Source organism: Macaca nemestrina, chromosome 1 (assembly GCF_043159975.1).
Source record: "Macaca nemestrina isolate mMacNem1 chromosome 1, mMacNem.hap1, whole genome shotgun sequence".
Lineage (NCBI taxonomy): Eukaryota > Metazoa > Chordata > Mammalia > Primates > Cercopithecidae > Macaca > Macaca nemestrina.
The window spans coordinates 126,884,949-126,901,719 of NC_092125.1; the positions used below are offsets into that span (position 1 = coordinate 126,884,949).

Here is a 16,771-nt window from a genome sequence, read left to right on the forward strand (position 1 = left end):
CCTAGAAGGAAACCTAAGCAATACCATTTAGGACATAGGTATGGGCAAGGACTTCATGACTAAAACACCAAAAGCAATGGCAATAAAAACCAAAATAGACAAAGGGGATTTAATTAAACTAAAGAGCTTCTGCACAGCAAAAATAAATCTACCATCAGAGTGAACAGGTAACCTACAGAATAGGAGACAATTTTTGCAATCTACCCATCTGACAAAGGGCTAATATCCACAATCTGCAAGGAACTTAAACAAATTTACAAGAAAAAATTAAACAATCCCATCAAAAAGTGGGCAAAGGATATGAACAGAAACTTTTCAAAAGAAGACATTTATGCAGCTAACAGACTCATGAAAAAATGCTCATGATCACTGGTCATCAGAGAAATGCAAATCAAAACCATCTCACATCAGTAAGAATGGTGATCATTAAAAAGTCAGGAAACAACAGGGGCTGGAGAGGTTGTGGAGAAATATGAATGCTTTTATACCGTTGGTGGGAGTATAAACTAGTCCAACCATTGTGGAAGACAGTGTGGCGATTCCTCAAGGATCTAGAACTAGAAATACCACTTGACCCAGCCATCCCATTATTGGATATATACCCAAAGGATTACAAATCATGCTACTATAAAGACACATGCACACGTATGTTTATTGTGGCACTATTCACAATAGCAAAGACTTGGAACCAACCCAAATGTCCATCAATGATAGACTGGATTAAGAAAATGTGACACATATACACCATGGAATACTATGCCACCATAAAAGAGGACGAGTTCATGTCCTTTATCGGGACATGGATGAAGCTGGAAACCATCATTCTCAGCAAACTATCACAAGGATAGAAAACCAAACACTGCATGTTCTCACTCATAGGTAGGAATTGAACAATGAGAACACTTGGCCACAGGGTGGGGAACATCACACACTAGGGCCTGTCATAGGGTTGGGAGATGAGGGAGGGATAGCATTAAGATAAATGACTAATGTAATGATGAGTTAATGTGTACAGCAAACCAACATGGCACATAAATACACATGTAACAAACCTGCACATTGTGCACATGTACCCTAGAACTTAAAGTAAAATTTAAAAAAATTAAAAAGAGTTATAAGGTAAATATCAAAATAGTTAAAAAGCAAAATTTATAAAAACCAACAGTCATTATAATCCTCGTCACAGCTATCTTTCCAATTCTTTAGTGGCCCTTATATTGAGTGATAATGGCAGTTCACAGATTGATGTTTTTATGCATTTGTAGAATTAAATTTTAAGACTGATCCCCACAGAGTAGACAAAGCATCAAAGCACATGTGTGTTCCTCTGTTAAGCATACTTTGCCCATATACTTTCAATAGCCCTGCCTCACAACTGGCTTTGAGTAACTAAAATGAATATTGATTATTCATGATTATATTCAACTGATTAATAAACGTGAAATTAATTGATAAAACATTTGATTAATAGATTAAAATTTCAAGAACTGTAAGTATTTTTAGGCAATGTTAAACATTTAAATGCTATTACAGATGAATTGTGGAGCAGTGTAAAAAGGGTTCTTGCTTGGTTTCAAATAGTTTTCCTAGGACTTCTTGAGAGTCAATAAAACATTAAAAAATAATACTAAACTCTTATGTGCCAGCACTTATAACAGGCTGTAATAATATGTAGCTATACTGAGACCTGAGAAATATTCATTTGTTTAACTAATGTGTATAAAATGCCTATTTTGTGCCAGGCACTCTGCTAGGCACTGTGGAAATAATGGTGAGTGAAAACAGTCAACGTCTCATTCGCTGAATTTTAGACTGTAAACCAGTTCTTGATCTGCCAGGTATCTGCAGCATCAACTAGCTCTCTGGGCCATTACTAACTGAACCGGAGGTCAAGATACTTGACACAAACAACCGTTCAAAGTATCTCTCTTGAAAATGAAAATAAGAAGCATCAAAATTCCAGGTCAACTGAGTCAGGCAAATGGACTCTGTCTCACTACATGGAGAAGCTGCTCAGGTTACCACTTCCCCACCACAGATTCTCATGGGCTCTGGTGGTTTCTGGTGCAGTAACTGAGAGACCCTTCCATGTTCTACCTGGAGGTATAGCTGGCAGATGCGATCTTTGAGGTAGACCGAGCCATCTTTCAGGACTGGAGTGGATGAGCCAGTCCCTGTTGATGGTGGACATAGTGGACTCTGGGATCCAAGTCAAAAATCACAGTTTTTGGACAACTCTGTGTATAGAATCGGGTAAAGACAATGTTCCTGTGCTTGACATGGCTTCACCAACAACATCATGCTTAAGCTGAGAAAATAAAACACCCTGAGGAGAACTTGAAAGCCTCCACAGTCCTCCACATCCTGTTGCTTAAGACAACACAATTATTGTCAGGTGCATTTTGAAAACTGTCCAGCTTTTGCTGCCAAAGTTAAAGAGAAACAAGTCCAGCATTCCTAAATCTCTGTATTCCTTTTTCCCGTGACTTGATGAATATGGCTTATTTGGTTGCAACAGTGAGTTTGAAAAACTATTTTAATAAGGAAATGGCTGTTTTGTCCAATGGCATACATATTTTTGCACACTTTAAAAAATAATACTATACTATACTTATGAAAGAAAAAATAATATCATCCAAGGAGGATCATAAGCTGATCCAGTGAGGTGCTTGAGATTGCTTGATCTTCATCTTTCAGTTTTGTTGGGCTAACCTAGTCTACTATTACTAGATCTGCTCTTACATTTAAGCTGACTTAAAGCAATCCATATTTTACAAACCCTCTTGCCACCAAAAATATCTAAAGTAGTATATCAAACAATAGTTAATAAAAATCTGTAATTTCCAATTATGTTCTGCACAATATTTACTAGTTAAATATTTTTAATTTGGTCATATTCATGTTTAAAATGGTTTATCACATTTTAAAAATTCATATTGCTTCCTGTTTTCATAGCATTCTGTATGTCTGAGGTAATATCCTAGCCTTCATTGTAGATTATGAACCTGACTACTATGTCAGGAAGCTCACAGTCCTTGTGAATGTAAACTCACTTTGTACCTGGACAGATATTTGAGTATGAAGTTCTTTTCAGTGACTTGATTTTTTTTTCCTATTTTTTTTTTTTTTTTTTTTTGAGACCAAGTCTTGCTCTGTCACTCAGGCTGAAGTATATGATCTTGGCTCACAGCAACCTTCCCCTCCCAGGTTCAAGCAATTCTCCTTCCTCAGCCTCCTGAGTAGCTGGGATGTGCCACCACATCCAGCTAATTATTTTGTATTTTTAGTAGAGACAGGGTTTCACCATATTGGCCAGGTTGGTCTCGAACTCCTGACCTCAGGTGATCCGCCCACTTCACCCTCCCAAAGTGCTGGGATTATAGGTGTGAGCTACTATGCTTGATGGAGTGACTTGATTTTTATTATAATTGGGAGCTTAGTCTCCTCCTTAAAGTAATTTATAGGTTTTGAGAGTATGCTAGCTAAAAAAAATCCTTTAAATATTTCAGTGAGGTATTACTCATTGACTAATACCAATTCTCATCACTTTATATCCTCTTCATCTACTTTATTTTTCTTCATCGTATTAATCACAATAAAACTTGTATACATATCTTGTTTATTATATTTCTCCCTAAACTACAGTTAGCTGCAAAGGAGCAGGGGCTTTGTCTAGTCTGTCTCTACCCAGATCACCAGCATCTGAATTGTGCTTTATACCCTTAAACATCCAGTCTTTATCTGTCTAATGAATAAATGAATAGATAAGATGATTAGACTCACATACTGGTATTAATCAGACTTGGATTCAAATACAAGCTTGTCACTTATTTGCTATACAAATTCAGAAAACTAGTTAACTGCTCTAGGGTACCATTTTCTCATCTGTTGATATGGTTTGGCTGTCTCCCCATCCACTTGAACTGTAGCTCCCATAATTGTGGGAGAGACCTAGTGGGAGGTAAGTAAATGGGGGTGGTTACCTCCATGCTGTTCTTGTGACAGTGAATTCTCATGAGATCTGATGGTTTTATATGAGATCTGATGGTTTTATAAGGGGCTCTTTCTACCCTTCACTCTGCACTTCTCCTTGCTATCACCATGTGAAGAAGGTCGTGTCTGCTTCCCCTTCCACCATGATTGTAAGTTACCTGAGGCCTTCCCAGCCCTGAGGAATTGTGAGTCAATTAAACCTCTTTCCTTCAGAAATTATCCAGTCTCAGATACGTCTTTTTAGCAGTGTGAAAATGGACTAATACATCTGTAAAATTGGCGTAATAGCTCACTTGTTCTTTTGAACAGTGACTTGTATGATATGGTCTATGCCTGTTTCATTCTAAATGCTCAGTAAATGACAGATATTGTTGCATAGATATTAGCTTTGTGAGTGCTCAGAACACAATTTGCAGTTATTCCTTTTCTAATTATCTCTAACATAAACTGGTGTTTTATTTAATTTTATATTTTGGTTTTGATTTTATTTGAGTTATTGAGTGATTAATGAAGCACACATTATTCTCTTTTTTGCTGTTGACCTGTGGTCATATCTTTATGACTATTACTATAATTCAAAATTGCAAATCATCCCTTTATACATTATGTTCATTTTCCTTTTGATAAGAATCAAGTAATGTTTAAAAATCTTATAATGAGGCTGAAGAATTGAGTATACTGGTTTTGAACTAGTTTCATGTTTAGCCTGTTCTTGTTGATCAGATTAATTCCTAAGTAAAGTTACCACCACCTAACAGAAACATCTAGATTTACTGGGTGAAAAAATGAATAAATGTCAAAATATTTTCATTGTCTTACTAACTACAGAATATACGTTTATTTTTAAAGGAAAATAAGAATACATCTAAATGTAATGGCATGAACTTTCCAACCATAAGAAAAATCTATACTGTATTTATTGAGAGGATTTTACTTATTTATACAACAAATACTGCACACCATGCAGTATAACAGGTCCCTGTCTTCATACATCTTGTGATATAGGGATCTTTGAGTCTTCTTTTGTTGTTACATCATCTGCACATAAATAACTGTCCCCAAACACTGTCATTATCCATGCCCAAATGAAGCGTTTGCTGTGATCAAGTTAAGTGAAACAGCAGTATCTTATCCATAAGCTCACACTCACTGAAGTGAATATGATTTAACATAGAGCCCAAGTTGCTATAAATTAATCAAGCATAGCTTTGAGTTACGGAATTTAGTTTTAGTTATATAATACAATGAAAATACTTCTAGGAGATGCATTTATCTCTAGGTCACAAATATTTATTTATTCTTTGATATATCTAAGGCACCATGCTAAATTACTTCTGCATTGCTCTTTCAGTGCCTTGAGCGGCCATGCAAGGAGTCCTATTATCTTGCAGGAGACACCTTGTTGCGAGGCCTTTAGGCTACATGGCAGAGAAAGGTGCGCGGTTGAGCCTAGCCTTCCATCCAAGGCATGGTCATATAAGTAAATATCATGTCCCTTCCATACTAACTGTGACACAAGTACATTTAAGTGACCTCAATTTATTGACTATAGAATAAAAGTACCATTCCTTATACTTCTGGGAGAAGTCTGAATTTCTGACTTACAAAATAATACAATATAATAATAGTTTTGTGCTTTCCAGCTGTTAAAACTGTACATTTTGTCAGGCAACAATGGATAACTAGTCATCCAAATTGATATATAGTTATAAATCGCTACAACTGCAATGGCTGAAAAGACACACATTGCTTTAAAAGGTTTTAATGGAGAGTTCTGGTGTGGTGTAAATGATTTTTTTCAATTATTTTACCATAATAAAAAGAATGTGAGTGTGTGTGTTTTAAAAGGTGAGTGATTAGTAATAGGTTATAAAAGTGCTGAAACCATTATTCTGAATGTGGATATTCAGTTTTCCCACCACAGTTTATTAAAGAGACAGTCCTTTCCTTATTGTGTGTTCTTGGCATCTTTGTTGAAGACTAATTGACTATAAATGTGTGAATTTATATCTTGGATCTTTATTCTGTTCCATTGATTTATAGATCTGTTTTTATGGTAGTACCATGCTGTTTTGATTACTATAGTTTTGTTATATATTTTGAAGTCAGGCAGTACAATGCCTCTAGCTTTGTTCTTTTTGCTTAAGATTTTTGGCTATTCAGGGTCTTTGTGACTATATGAGTTTTAGAATTTTTGTTTTTTTACTTCTGTGAAGAATGTCTTTGGAAGTTTAATAGAGAGGGCACTGAATCTGTAGATTGCTTGGGTAATATGAACATTTTAATAGCATTTTAATTCTTCCAATCTATAAACATGGGATATTTTTCCATTTTTTTCTTTGATTTCATTCATCAATGTTTAAGTTTTCTGTGTATAGATCTTTTATCTCTTTGGTTAATTTTTTCCCTATTTTTTGATGTTATCATTTAAAGGCTTAATACAATAGGCTGTAAAACCACTGAAAGAAAATATAGGAGAAAATGCTTCTCAAAATTGGTCTTGACAAAAATATTTTGAATATTACCCCAGAAATATAGGCAGCAAGGGCAAAAATTAAAGTGATTTCATCAAACTACAAAGCTTCTGCACACCAAAGGAAACAATTAATGGCATAAAGAAACAGCCTACATAATAGGAGAAAACATATGCAAACCATACATCTGATGGGGGTGAATATCCAGAATATATAAGGAACTCAAATGACTCAATAGTAAGAAAGCAAATAATCCAATTGAAAATGGGCAAATAACTTGAATAGATTAAAAGAGAACATAAAATGTTTTCTTGTATGGTCAAATGGTCAACAGATATACAAAAAAGTGTTCAATGTTTCTAATCATCAGGAAAATGCAAGGTAAAACCACAATGAGAGATCACCTCACACTTCTTAGAATAGCTAGTATCAAAAAGATGAAGATAAGTGTTAGAGAGGATGTATGGAAAAAGAACCCTGTACAGTTTGTGGGAATGTAAATTGGTACAGCCATTATGGAAAACAGTATGTCAACGTCTTAAAAAATTAGAATTAGAACTACTAATTGACCCAGAAATCCCACTTCTAAGTATATTTCCAAAGGAAATGTAATCAGTGTGTGAAAAAGATATATGTTCCCCATATTCACTGTAACATTATTCACAATAGTCAAGATATGGGATCAACTTCAGTGCCCATCGAGGGATGAATGGCTAAAGAAAATTTGGCATATATATAATGGAATTCTATTTAGCCTTAAAAAAGAAGAAAATCCTGTCATTTATGAGAACATAGATGAAACTGGAGAACATTATGCTAACTAAAATAAGTTTGGCAAAGAAAGACAGTGCATGAACTTATATGCAGAATCTACAAAAAAGTTGAACTTAGAAGCAGAGAATAGAATGGTGGTTACCAGTATCTGGAATGAGATTTAAGGAATGGCAAGATGTTTGCCAAAGGGTACAAAATTACAGTTAGATGGAATGAATAACTTCTGGGGATCTATTATACAGTGTTGTTAATATAGTTGGTAGAAAAGTATCGTATACTTAAAAATTGCTGGGAGACAAGATCAAATGTTCTCACCAAAAACAATAATGAGTATATAATTGGACAGACATGTTAATTAGATTGATTTTATAATTTCATAATGTATACATATATCAAAACACCATATCAGACACCATAAACAGATACAAATTTTGCTTTTCACTCAAACCTTAAAAGTGGGGAAGAAAATGCTAAAAGAAGCATCTAAATTGACCGGGTATGGTGGCTCAGGCTTGTAATCCCAGCACTTTGCGAGGCCAAGACGCACTGATCACTGAGGTCAGGAGTTTGAGACTAGCCTAGCTAACATGGCAAAATCCTGTCTGTACTAAAAATACGAAAATTAACTGGACATGGTGGCGTGCACCTGTAGTCCCAGCTGAAGGGGGGCCAAGGTGGGAGGATCACTTGAACCCGGAGGTGGAGGTTGCAGTGAGGTGAGATCATGCCATTGCCCTCCAGCCTGGGTGACAGAGCGAGAATCCATCTCGAAAAAGAGAGAGAGAGAAAAGAAAAAGCACCTAAATTGGGTGCAAAGAAAGTTGAAAGTTAACATCAGTTATGTGACAATTGTCTCCTAAACCATTTCTTTTGTTTTCTTCCCCCCCGAACCCCACCTCCACCACGAGATGGAGCTTCGCTCTTGTCACCCAGGCTGGAGTGCAGTGGCGTGATCTTGGCTCACTGCAACCTCTGCCTCCTGGGTTCAAGTGATTCTCCTGCCTCAGTCTCCCAAGTAGCTGGGATTACAAGTGCCTGCCACCATACCTGGTTAATTTTTGTATTTTTAGTAGAGAAGGGGTTTTGCTATGTTGGCCAGGCTGGTCTTGAACTCCTGACCTCAGATGATCCACCTGCCTTAGCCTCCCAAAGTGCTGGGATTACAGGTGTGCTCCTAAACCATTTCTATGAACTCACCTTGAAGGGATACTATCTATTAACTGCCTTAGAATATCTTCTAATTTTTAGAAAGGGTTTCAAAAAGAAAATTCAGTAATTTCAAGAGAGAAACTATATCAGAAAAGATATTTATTAATAATAAATTTAAAACATACCATTTATTTAGTTTCTACTGTGTATCGGGGACTAAAATAATGTCTCCTGTGGCTATTATTCCCTTAAATTAATTTAAAGACACTGATATTTTGAAGTTGTAGGATTTAACTAATTTTGATTCTACTTTACTGATGCTTCAAAGACTTAGAATGGTGTGTTACTAATTTTCTCAATGTCTGAACGTAACTGGGACGAATCTGGGATTCAGGTACCATTTGATTTAAATGTCTGCCCTGAACACTATGATATTATTTATAAGGAATATACTGGTTATGACCATTATGACCCAGGACTAGAGTTTGTGAACAGCAACTGAATAAGAGAAGGTTTATGTTGTGTTGCCACTGAGAACCAGAAGAGGTTTTCTGTTATGTATTTCATTAAAGTGGTCTCTTTTGCTTTGATTTCGGAGGGAAAATGTGGTTTTCGCAGAACTACTGAGACACACACACATTGCTGCACACACACAAATGCATGTGAATATACCACTGAGGTTACCTCAGCAACTTTCCACCAATTGTTTCTTTAACCTAAGAAAAAGCCTTGAGAAAGATCTGAAATAGACACTGCAGCAGTAGCTCTAAAGAAAGGACAATCAAATAAACACCGTGAAACTGCAAAACAAACAGAGAAACAAACAACAGCAACAGCAAAGAAACCCAAAACAACGTGAGTTGGCCTTCACGGGACCGGCTGCTGCAATATTTTCTTGCTAGTAAATATTGCAAAGATTCCTTCAATTCTGTTTGACGTTAAGCATATTTGGAAAGGTATCAACCTAATTCAATTTATTATTCTGTAAGTAATATTTTTACAGAAAGGGAAGACAAAACTAAATCATTAATGATTTCTAAGATTGTTCTCTGGACATGTTATGTAAAAGATTCTAAGTTGGTCCCTAGATCAAATATCGATTAACCTTGAATCTAATTTTAATCTGATTTATGGTGAAGTTCAATAGATCTGGCTCTTTTTTATTTTTTTTATTATTATTATTTTTTTTATTTATTTTATTTTATTTTATTTTTTTTGAGACGGAGTCTCGCTCTGCCGCCCAGGCTGGAGTGCAGTGGCCGGATCTCAGCTTACTGCAAGCTCCGCCTCCCGGGTTCACGCCATTCTCCTGCCTCAGCCTCCCGAGTAGTTGGGACTACAGGCGCCCGCCACCGCGCCCGGCTAGTTTTTTGTATTTTTTAGTAGAGACGGGGTTTCACCGTGTTAGCCAGGATGGTCTCGATCTCCTGACCTCGTGATCCGCCCGTCTCGGCCTCCCAAAGTGCAGGGATTACAGGCTTGAGCCACCGCGCCCGGCCTCTTTTTTAATTACCAACATTTATAGGCAGTGTACATGTATGCAAGACTTTTGTATGAGTCTTTCACTTGGTCACTTGGGTAGTCTTCCTTTTTTTTTTTTTTTTTTTTCTTATTACTAAGCTTCATTTTAAAGTACTTGTTTCAGACAGCTGTGGTAGAATCTCCTCTATTGTCACTGACATCTCTTTTAGTCGTTACCCTCAGAGGATGCAGATTCCACGCCTCTGAGTCTGTCCTGTGAAAAGAGAACTAGATTAAAATAAAATTTGTGGCAGAGCCAACCTTGTTTCATCTTTGACTCTTCTTCTGTTATTAAGAAGTCTCAAACATGATTCTCTGCACTAAAAGGACATCACTTTTGATTTCAAACACCTTAACTTTCTAGTGACTTTTTACCCTGGCAGATATAAGAAAACACAGAAGAAATCTCTTGGTAAAGATGGCAAAAATGTTAAAAATGATAAAACCAGTGTTCTTTTATTAAATGGTGTAATGCAGTGTGCAAGGAAAAAATTTCTGTGAATTCTACAGCCACACATTTTAAAATTGGCATGTCTATCTTATATTGTACATATAATTTGTATTTCAGATAAAAGTACATATTTGTCAAGTGACTTAGAAAAAACAGAACTGAGGTTGAGGAACTAAAAATGTAGAGATATAAAAAGTATACCCTGAGCCGTAATGCTCGTTGTGGCTATTAAGAGCTTTGCCATGGCAGACAATGTGAATGTTGACATAAATGTGGTTGTGGAAGTGTGTAACCTTAGGAAAATTGCTGTTGATTTTCTTAGACAGCTATAGAAACTCAACATTCCTAAATGAAATGCAATAACGTGAAGTGTCTGACCCAATAACTAAAGCAGCAAGTACTTAATTACAAGGTATTTGGAAAACTGAATGTCTGGCAGCTTTCCTGTTACAGGTTGGTTATATTTGGCACATTTAAAAGGCAAATGGTTAGCCCTTTCTTATCAGTGAGTCATTATGTGCAGTATGGTATGGCATTCATGTGACAGTGGAAAGCCTATAGACTCTGGAGACAGATAAGTTACTTTGGAGATTTTGTGGAGAGTTTTATAAATGGATTACTTGCAAAGAGGTGGACAGAATTTAGGAAACCCAACAAGGGATGGTTTAGTATTCCTGGCCTCACAACAGGTAGGAACCCTTACCCTATGTCTGAAGGAGCAGGGAAGGAGCAATTGCCCATATTCTGAGAGAGCTGCCTGACAGGTAGTCTGCAACAGAGGGACACAGATGATCCACAGTAACCCAGCAGAAAGAATAAATACACAAACCTTACTGTTCTGTAGTTGGCCCTCAAGTTATCTCTTGTCCTCCACTGGAAAAACCTAAGAGAAGAGGGTAAGGAAATACACTGATGTGGGTCATTAAGTTCAGCTCTAAGGCAAAACGAAGGAGGAGAGAAGTCCAGAAAGGGGTTCAGAGAAGGCAATGGAGTAGATGCAGCACATATACCACGTTTGTGGACATTAAATCACCGAAGAGAAATTATTTTATTATTTAACTTCAATGACATGTATATCTCTATTTTTCAATTCTTTGCAGCCCCCTTTTTAACTTTACAAAAGTAGAAAAGAGATGTTACTGAATCAACCATGTTTTCCTTTTCAGTTCTGTTGTCAACAGGAAACTCCTAGGTAAAGTCTATGATCAATAACAGTAACTGTATTAACAATAACTATAATTGATTTTATTTGTTTCCTGTTCCTTTTCATGTCTTTATTTTATTTCTTGACAATTTTCATAGCTTAACTGCACTTTTAACTATTGACTATATATGCACACTGATTGAATTCAAATTCAGCTCTACTGCTTGTTAGCTGTGCGAACTTGGATAAATGACTTATATTTGCTAAGTATTAGTTTGCTCATATGAAAAGTGAAGATATTTTTATATGTCTTAGGATTTGTCAATCCATATGGGAGAAACTCAATAAATTTTATTTGCAATCATTTTTCTGTGAAATGATATGAGTAATTCGTAAGTAATTAATAATTGATACCAACTATTAATTTGTGTAAATAATCATACATTATGAAATAACCACACTTTCTTAATCTGAACTCAGAAGCAATATTTTCCTCACAATATTGTTGTGAATATGAAATGAGATAAAACACTGAAAGGTTTTTTGTTATGTATAATGCACACAATACATACATGATTCTATTTTTATTGGCAGTAATGGACCCTTCTCCTTTGGTAACAAGTTCTCTCCAGTGGGAGAGGTAGGCTGGGGAGCTTTAATCGTGTCTCAAATGGCCCAACAATGTGTGTCTTCTGGCTGAAATACCACCAGAAGGGGGAGTGCAGTCAGTTCCTACCTTTTTTTACCATTTGCTATAGGAAGTGAGTTTGAGTAAAAAAGAGAGACTGACTTAGGTGTATTTCTTTGCAGAGCAAGAATAAAAATTGTAATAAGGAAACAAGGAGAATGTTTTATAAATGTACTTACCCAAAGTTTTTTTAAATAGTTAGAACTCAGAAAAGTAAGGTACTTTTCCAAGGTTATATTTTAAGTGATTAGACCAGCAAGGAAAATGATAAAGGACAACCCAAGAAACAACAGAATAACAAGGGCATTTCTTTGACATAGATATTAAAGTCCAGTTGCAAAACACTTATGATTTACTATTCCTCCTTAATGGAAGTATTAAAATTGTATATGTTATTTATAATGTATACAAAGCTATATGGTTTGTAATCTCTAAAGAGAATCCATGTATTTTAGAAGAACAAAATCCTGGGTTAAATCAATCTACTGAAATATCCTTTCTTTATGATTTATACTGGTAAATGTGTAAACCTATGAAAGATATCTTAGCACATCTTTAAAATATAATAAAGTTTTAAGTATCTCTGTGTGTGTGTGTGTGCGCACGCAGTCACAATTCTGACCACTCCACATATATATATATATTTTTAATGTGGGGAAGATTTGGTAATTTGTGTAATGTAGATGGGTATGGAATATGAATCTAGAATTGTCTTGCAGTTTGGAATCTTTTAATATGCTTATATGTAGTTTGCCCTACGAAAGCTTCATGGAGTGGTGGAATTACAGTGAAACACTTTCAGGAGTTCTCGGTTGTAACCCAATGCAGTCCTAGATGAACACTGGGACCTTGGTCAAAGTCATTTAACCTCTCTGGATCTGTGTATTCATCTCTAAAACCTTGAGTTTTAACTCTTTGCTCTCTAAGGTCTTGATGAGAGGTAAACTTTTCTGATTCTCTATGAGTTGATTATTGAGGTCTTTTGTGGTCAAGTTTGCATTCTTCATTGTTTAAGGCAGCAATGAACTAGAATAACCTCTTCTCTAAAATTAGAATACTCCGTAACTCATTAGAAATGGATAAAAATATTTCAGGGATAATAATGATTACATTACTTGATGTAGACACAAAACTGAAAAATTCAAATCGAAGCCTATTTACCATCTCTTTAAGTGATTCCCTTGTTCAAAAACAAATCAAGACAGAGACTCATTATTCCCTATAGCCCAAAGCTACATAACACTGTGGGTGCTTTGGTTAATGCCTTTGCTGTAGTCTGGCATCCTCTTCGGATCTGCTACTGTTCCTTGTCAGTGCCAGTGACAAAGCCTGGTTTCTCTTTCATACACAAAGTGCAAAGTGGATTTAAAAGAAAGGCAGGACAGCGTCTTTTCTGTTGCTTAGATTTGTGTGTGTGTGTGTGTGTGTGTGTGTGTGTGTGTGTCACACATTGTATCTCACCTCTCTATTCTGAGGCCACTTGTCTGTATTCCAACTTTAATTCCCTCACAGATGTTAAAGACACATAATATCCCCATGGCCTGTCTTAAACAATAGCATAGGAGAGAAAGGCTGTCTTTGGGAAATTTTAACCTCCCGTTTCAGAACCATCATCAAGTGCCTAGCTCATGCCCCATTCTCTCCAGGCTAGATTTCAATACTATATTATCTGTTAGCTGGTATGTATTTAAGAGCATGCCCACTCAAGGGAGTTTGCCTTATGATAGTGCAATATAATGGTAAAAAATCTTGAGAACCAACGGGATTAGCACTGTAAATGTTAAACAGAAATGAGTGCCATTGACAAAAACAAGCCTCCCTGGGATAAGGAGGAAAGCTAAAAGTCACCGTAAATATATGAATTCCCACATGTAGATCCATTTTGGTATTATAAACAGATAGATTGGCAGGTAATATGGTATATTGGAAAAAGCAGACCTATATTTAAATTTTAGCCCTTGGCAAGGTTATTTCCCTTCCCTCAGCCTAAATTCTCTAATCAAAAAAATGGAAATTGTATAACTCCATGCGGGCTTTCTATGAAGTGTAATTGAAATGATTTATTTAGAGTCTCTGGCACAATTACCTTGAAACTCATAAGTATTTCCTAAGTATTATTTTCCTCTTAGAAACTATTGTATAAAATAAAAAGCTGGTCATTTGCATGTTTTACATAACATTAACCACAATTAACAGAGGCATAATAATTTTTTTTAACATAACAAGCAATCTGGAAGTAGGTAGATGCTGGCATCAGTTCACAAGGTCAATGATATCAGGGTTAGACTCTTCAGTTCTTTTGTCTTTCCCATCCTGTTTACACAATGGCTGCAATTTTTTTCTGGGCATCACATCTATATTCAAGATGCTAAAGATAAAATGGTAAATCTTTTGCTAGTTAATAATAAGGACTTCTAAAATTGCAGCATCAGAATTTCCTTTAATTTTATTGGGCACAGTGGGCCATGTGACAAGGTCTAGCTGCAAGAGAGGCTGGAAAGCAAAGAACAAGATATCATTCTAGAATTAAAGCAATAATGATCCATTTTCTGGGGCCAACATAAACTCCATTCTGAAAACAGGTTTAATCTTCCTGTCAGAATGGAGAACTAGTGTGCCTTGCTGGAATGTTCTCTCCAAAGCAAATATATGGAAATCAAGGAGAACATGGAGGAACATACAAAAAAATGAGAAATCCTTGGGAAGAAAGAAGGCTGTCATGAACTGTTGTGGGTCTGTGTGACTGTTTGTGGAGGGATAGCTGCAGCCAGGCACTGATGGTAACTAAAAGTGGCAGCAAGGGGATAAGTTAGAGGAACACTTTCCATTTCCACTTTCCCCCTTTCCTGCATTGCCTTGGATTATCATGTCCTCCTACTCTGTGAGAGAAATAAAAAACTACAACGGATTTTGGGTGGGCAATGCCAGAGATGTCAAAAACCCAGCTGCAGAGAGGAAAACAGGTACATGCTGACCTTCTCCCCCTACAACACCCAGGAAACTTGGATGACAACCTAAGAAAATTGCCTCTGCTAAAGTTGTAGATTTATATGAGCTAAAATCAGAAGAGAAGCATCACATAAGAGCTATTAATTTGCCCTGTTTTAGCAGGTTGTGTCTTTCAAGAAATCACTTCATTGCTTGTAGGTTATCAAATTTGTGAGTTTATTTTTTTCCTGTATTATATTTTTATTGTTTATTTATTTATTATTTATTTTATTTATTTGTATTGTTTATTTTATTATTTCCTACATTATGTTTTTAATGACTATGGCATCTATATTGATATGCTCTCTTTCATTGCTGGTATTACTAATTTGTTTGCTTTCTCTTTTTCTAGTTAGGCTGGCTAGAGTCTTAATGACTTTATTGATCTTTCAAAGACTAGCTTTTGGTTTTGTTGGCTTTTTTCTGTTGACTTCCTGTTTTCAAATTCATTGACTTCTGTTCTAATTTTTATTATTTCTGTTTTTTTTTTAACCTACTTTAAACTTAATTTGCTCATTTTTCCTGGTTTCTTATGTGGATGATTAGATAATTGATTGTAGATCTCTTATTTTCAAATATGTACATTCAATGCTATAAAACCCCATTAAGATCTGGTTTTGCTACGTTCCACAAATTTTGACAAGTTATGTTTTCATATACATATTGTTCAAAATACTTTTGAATTTATCATGATATTTCTTATTTAACTTACATGTTATTGAAAAGTGTGTTGTTCATTCTCCAGGTGTTTTGGGATTTTCCAGTTATCTTTCTGTTATTGATTTGTAGTTTAATTTCATTGTGGTTTAAGAGCACACATTGTATGATTTCTATTTTTTTTAATTTCTTAAGGCATGTTTTACAACTCCAAATGTGGCCTGTCTTGCTGAATATTCCATGTGAGCCTGAGAAGAAGGTGCAGTCTGCTGTTGGTGGATAAAATAGACTACAAATATCCATTATATCCGGTTGATTGATGATCGTGTTATGTTTAACTACATCCTAACTGATCTTCTGGCTTCTGAATCTGTTCATTTCTGATAGAGGAGTGTTGAATTCTTCAACTATAATATTGGATTCATCTATTTCTCCTTGCAGTTCTGTCAATTTTTGCCTGACCTATTTTGATGCCCTGTTGTTAAACATATACACATTAAAGATTGTTATGTCCTCTTGGAGAATGAATCCTTTATCACAATGTAATAACGTTTTTACAATTTTTATTTTAGGTTCAGGGGTACATGTGCAGGTTTGTAATACAGGTAAAGTGTGTGCCACAGAGATTTGGTGTACAGATTTTTTGTCACCCAGACATTAAGCATAGTACCCAACTGGTAGTTTTTTTATCCTCTCCCTCCATCCATGCCCCACAGTCAACCCTGGTATTTCTCGTTTCCTTCTTTGTGCCCATGTGTCCTCAATGTGTAGCTCCCACTTATAAAGGACAGAATGTGATATTTGGTTTTCTGTTCCTGTGATAGTTGGTTAAGGCCACAGCTCCATTCATGTTGCTGCAAAGAACGTGACTTTGTTCTTTTTTATGGTAGCATAGCATTATGTGGTGTATATGTAATGCTCTTTATCCAGTC

The 16,771-nt window shown here is 35.9% G+C and overlaps 1 long non-coding RNA gene across 2 annotated transcripts in view; it reads right to left on the minus strand.

Moving 5' to 3' along the window:
• LOC105489199 (uncharacterized) overlaps positions 1-16,771 on the minus strand; it is a 45,300-nt gene that overhangs the window by 21,108 nt on the left and 7,421 nt on the right. Inside the window, exons 2-3 of one of the 2 annotated variants that reach the window (XR_011609120.1) lie at positions 11,192-11,245; positions 10,027-10,125 (exon numbers count right to left, since the gene is read on the minus strand). This is a non-coding gene — a long non-coding RNA (uncharacterized lncRNA). Of the gene's footprint in view, positions 1-9,929; positions 10,126-11,191; positions 11,246-16,771 lie in introns of those variants that run through there. The other variant, XR_011609119.1, reaches the window with a different exon arrangement.